Raw genomic sequence first — 6150 nt, 5'->3', positions numbered from 1 at the left:
TCTTGTAATTAATTCAATATTTTTGAGTGTATTCTCGTAATTAATTAAACATTTACGACTTTAATCTCCTAATTAATTATTTTTTTCTTAATGTGGCCTTAATACCCCTTCGTAGAAATGTACTGTATTATTTTACTGTTTTTTCCAGTAAAACTTTAAATTTAATGTAAAAAAAATGTGTAAAAAGAAATTGTAAAAAATGGAAAGAAGTCAATTACCATCACAAAGTTATTCATACATATGGGTTTTTTAATACTCATATTTATAGTATCTGTATTTTTTATGATAGAAGTCATGTGATTTGATCAAAGGGTTAACAGATACTCTACCAATACTTTACCACCAGACAATTGAAAAAATGATCAAGTCTGATGCAGCAGAAGCAGTAAAATACTGGCAGCAGGGTTGCCAGTATCTACCATTAATTTTTACAGTTAACTTATTGTTATCTACTTTACAGTATGGTACTGTGATAAAACCACATACCGAATAACAGTAAAATCCTGCATTTCATTGATTTTTACAGTAGACTAAAACACAGTATAGTGCTGAAGCTAGTTGCAATATTGTTGCAGTATACAATGCAGTCATTTTTTTGTAAATAGAGAATATTACTGTCTGAAAGCCAATTACTATGAATTAAGCGCTGTCTTCACTGTAACCTCAGTAATTTTAATATACCATATACTGAATGAGTTAGTTAAGTAAAATACAGCCATTTAAAGATGTGTACAAGAAGAGACTTAGAAAATATCATGTATATATATATATATCTTATATTTTATGGGAAACGGCAAGCTACCTACAAATATTGCCCAGAATGCATTGTTTTTTACAGTGTAATACCTTTTTAATGGAAAACAGTATGTTACTGTCACAATTTGGCTGTTTTCTTACAGCAATTTGTTACAGTGTACTGTCCACTCCTTCTTCCTACATTACCCATAATGCTCGGCGGCTGACTGCTCAGTCAGAGGTTAGGGTGTAGTATGCTAGAAGTGACTAATGCAGCCTCTGGAGTCATGATATCACCTGACTTCTTCATGATATCACGACGAAAACATGAAGCAGCATGTTTCCCTGCCGTTACCTTTCCTCTAAAGTTCTGACTTCAAACTCCATTCCAGTTTTTGTTTGATGATGATCGGCCAAGTAAAACTGGAGATATTAATCAAATATATTTAGTATAAAAACATAGAACTTGATCCTCTTATATGCTATATTTACAACCTGTGTTCATATTTACAACATTTAAAATTCTTCGTAGAGCATGATTGTGTTTTTAAAGAATAATAAGTAGTTTTTTCTACTCAAAATCCTATTTTATGGTTCAAAATGTTGATCCAGTATGGCAGAATGAAAAGTATTTTTTAATAAATGAACTCCAGAAGGTCTGATTAACTCAGATTTTTTCCATTTTTCACACATCAGCCCCATCTGAGCCTCACTCAAATAACATTACATCTTAAATGTAGACAATTTATCAGGCTTCTGGAGACAAACAAGACTTTAGGGACTTTACAGATGTTGTAGTGCTCTTACTTTAACTGACTTTAACCCTCCTGTTATGTTGCGGGTCAAATTGACCCATTTTAAAGTCTAAAAATAAAAAATAAAAATTGTTAAAATAATTTTTTTGGGAATGAAACATCTTCTGCATGTCTTAATAAGAGTAATCAACAAATAAAATAAAAAACGGTTAATTTCACATATTTGCATTTTTATATTACATAGATACTGAGAGGTGACTCATGTTAATTTATCAACATCACTCAATAAAAGAAAAAAATCAACATCATATAAAACTATTGTATTTTATATGTAGGTCTTTCCAATGTACATGAAAAACGAGTGAATTATCCTCATTGAACCCTGATCTGTGAGAGGTAAAGAACACCATGGCACTAAATATTGATTGAAATGGTTACTAATGGAGTTATAATGAAATATAAAAATGTTTATTTGGATTTTTTAGTTTCTGACACCTTTGGATAATTAAACATTCTAAACACACTATTTCTATTCCTGAGAAACAAACATAATAAGAGGGTTAATGTAGCAAAAATTGAAATAAGAGTTCCCCTTTCACAAAAAACACTGCAGATCTGCTGTAGCTGGGGAACGATTAATTTCTGCTAAAATGAACACTGGTTTGACTAATTACTGATTCAATGCAAGTCCTGAATGTAAGAGCAGTGTGTGGGAGTCTTCTTCTCCACGAGACACTGAGCTCTTCTATGATTCGCCTGAATAAGAAGAAGAAATATTCTTCTAATAATCCAACCAAAACATCATAATTTGGGTTATATTTTATGAGATTTCCCTGTAAATGTACCATTTCTTTCCTGAAAAAATCAAAATACATTATTGTTATGGATTGTTGCAAATATATGTGACATATATCGGTGATAGTGCTGTTAAAACCTCTCACAAATTAATTATATATCTAGTTTCTTTACTTTTATTAGACTTTATTTAGACTTAAAGGTCAAACTGTAAAAGTAAAGTGATTAAAACTCACAGCATTAACCTTAAAATGAATCCAATCATAACGTTTTTAAATTTCATTAAGGCTTATAATGATTCCGACATACGAAAACATTTAATTATTAAATTATTTAGTAAAAGAAAGGAAAAAAAGTCTCAAGTACTCACACAGCTTCTCTCTACTCCAGATGGATAAGATGTTGTCAGTGGATGAAATATGTTCTGAATTTATACCTTCAATGAGGTTCAGAGGACATCCCCTCCCATCAGCCTCCCCACACACACACACACACACACACACACACACACACACACACACACCTTATCATCGTGTACACACTAAAAGAAATGTATCATCATTTCATAGATAATTTCTTTCTGATGTCATTTTAAGTTGTGACAGAAATTCTGTTCATTGAAATAAAACAAGTGACTCAATTTATTACATAAAAAACACTTTTACACAGATTGGTGCCATTTATATCAAAATTTCCAATTAATTAATTGGTGTGAAACTAGAGAAATTATTATATATTATTATTTTCACTGTACTGTAATTAAAAATGTCTTAATTTAAAAGAAAAGAAAAGAAATGAAAAAAATAAATGTAAGAATATATATTTATCTGTTTAACTCATCAACACCTAGTTGAATTTATTAATTTATCTTGGGACTTTTGTCCAAAATATGTAAATGTTATTTTTTTCTAGCATTAAAAAAATGCATTTAAAATAGTTAAAATACCTATTTTTACAAAATAAATGTTTTCAATTTGACTTTAACATAACTTCTAAAAATGTTATTCCTGATTGTATTGTTATTATTATATTATATAGTTGTATTATAATCTTTTATATGATATCATTATTAATAATTATTTACAGTAACTTAGTAAATGAAGTAGAATGTGCTTCACAGACAGCAAAATTATAATAAAATACCTAAATGAAAGATAAATACATAATAAATAAAAAAATAAAAAAATAAAAATAAATAAATAAACATGAAATTCATTATGAATAACTGCTCAGATTAAATCATATTTCCAGTGAAAGCACTTTTTTTTTAAATAGAACAATGTGCTGTACATATTTTCAAAGATGAGGCAACAGCTGCTGAAAGTTTGTCTGCTGACTCAACTTACATATTTTTTGACTGACATGACCTGATAACGTTTATTACGTCAATAATACGCAGGAGGAAATTCCAGGTCCTCCTTTGCTTTCACAACATTCACACTAAAAATAGTATGAGGGGTTAAAAATAGGATTCTAGTAGATTTCCTACCTTCACCACCTCTTCATCACAGACTTCAGTCACTTTTTTTCAGTCACATTTTTCCAAACAATGTCAATCAATACCTATTAAAAAATGTGATGATAATAAATGTCTCATTTTAAACATATTGTGAGCACAACAGTTTGGGAGGCACAAGGAGAATCCATGCTATAAAATATGCAGCAAAAAGTACACTATATCCAAATAGAATAGTGTATTGCTTATATAACAGTGGTGGTAAATGGGGGTCTACAAAGCTTCTGTTTGTTTATTGTATCCTTTGGATCCCCATTAGTCTTCATAGAGATGAAGACTATTCTTCTGTTGTTGTTGTTGTTGTTGTTGTTGTTGCTGTTGTTCTGAGTATCAGAAAAAAATATGTAATATAATAAACCTCCTGACACCTGAGCTTAAACCCATGAATGCATTTACATCCATTTTTATACGTTTTTCATCTTTTTGTGCTTGCTTTGCACCTTATTGATGTTTTGCATCTTTTTGTGCTAATTTGCATAAATTTTTTAGCTGTTTGCATCTTTTTGTAGTGATTTTGCATCATGTGTGAGTACTGTGATGCTCTTGCATGAATGTAATTTGTAAGAGAAAAAAGAGCAGCTTTTCCTCAGGTGAATTGATAGCAGTGAACTGATAGCTGCTACTCTTCTATAGCTAGTAGGGTAGCAGGGTAACGCTTTATATTAAGGTCCTTGTAATTACCATTAATCAACAAGTAATAAGGCCCTTGATGCTTATTAACATTATTGTGTGTTTATAAGCTTATATAAGTGTTAATAATGGCATTACAAACACCCATGACCCACCCATTATGTCTTTGCCATGCCTTTATTAATCTTGTTTTGTTTGCTTATTGATATTAAAATATACTTTATTGCTCATCTATTATAAGTTAACTATAAGTTAACTATGCTTTTTGCAACTACCGGATCTAAAGCGAGAACAATGCCTTATTTCTTGTTAATTAATGGTTATTAAGGACCTTATTATAAAGCGTTACCAAAAATTATATAGTATACTGGATTGCTTGATGTCGATAGTAACAATGAGGGGCTCCAGTGTGTGATGTGTGGCTGCAGGTTTTCAATTCAACCAAGCAAGAACACACCTGATGCATGACAAAAATGACACTTTCTTTTGGTCTGTTTTGATAGAGATTTGATCTTGATTTTGCATCGATAAGTGTAGTGTGGTGTAAGTAAAGCCTCATCTATGCTCCTTTTGCGTAAGAAAATAGATCTGTGCATTGTCAGAGATGTAACCGTCACTGTTCACATACTTCATGTTGGCTGGATGTAAAGTAATGTATCGACCAGGGGGCAGCGCAGCCAAGAGTCTAAAGTCTTAATAATGTGCCTCCTGAGGCAGCGTTGTAGATGGGAGGACATTTACATGTTTCCAGCCTCTCCTGTCCTCTCCTCTCAGCTCTGTGTAAAAAGATTTTTTTTTTTTTTGGTGAATATTTGTCACATTTTAAATGAGACATGTAGAATAAAGAGATTTTGAGAGAAATATCACAAATTTTAAGGTTTGTTTTGGTTACTTTTTCTAACCGAAAATTGTGTAACTTATGATCCATTCAAGAACTGCTCTTCAAACTTTTTTTACAGTTTCTTTCTACGATAAACTGCATATTTTTTGCAAAGAAAATGTACGTTTCAGGGGTTAAGAAGGTAACCTATGATCAGTTCAAGGACTGTCGGAGACTTCGGCCTTCTGGTGGGGTTCAGAGGGTTAAGCGATGCTCTAACAATTAAATAAAAAGTTTAAATCAGATGGTGAACATTCAGCTCAAAGCACTGCTGTGCTTAAGCAGCATACCGGTGTTTGCTTGTTTTTCTAATGAATGCATTGTTGGTCCAGAAACATTGAAAAAAATTGCACTTGTTTATGTATTTTATGTGATATTTTTTATCCTAAAAAAAAAAGAAAAGAATGCTTGACTTTGTATGACAATGACTTTAAATGCATAAAAATCATCTATACGTTTTATATGACACATGTAGAATAAAGTGATTTTTGACAGAAATATCACAATTTTAAACTTCATTTTGGTTACTTTTTCTAACGGAAACATACGTAACCGATGATCCGTTCAAGGACTGTTAGAAAAGTTCAAACTTCAACAATAAAGCCTGTTTTTACAGTTTCTTTCTACAATAAACTGCATATTTTTTTGCAAAGAAACATACATTTCGGGTGTTCAGAGGGTTAAAAATAACATGTAGTCTCTTCATTTTTAAGTTCCCTTCATTATAAGAAAAACAGCCTTATAAACTTCATCCTGACTGACTATTTAAGGCGTGAAACTTCTTGCAGTGTATTCGTCACAGTGCCAGCAGCCAGCTATTATTAAACCTGCACCCTACA

This window comes from Centropristis striata, chromosome 17 (assembly GCF_030273125.1).
Source record: "Centropristis striata isolate RG_2023a ecotype Rhode Island chromosome 17, C.striata_1.0, whole genome shotgun sequence".
In the NCBI taxonomy this organism is placed as follows: domain Eukaryota; kingdom Metazoa; phylum Chordata; class Actinopteri; order Perciformes; family Serranidae; genus Centropristis; species Centropristis striata.
The sequence above is the reverse complement of the archived record's forward strand: the minus strand, read 5'-3'. Positions refer to the sequence as shown.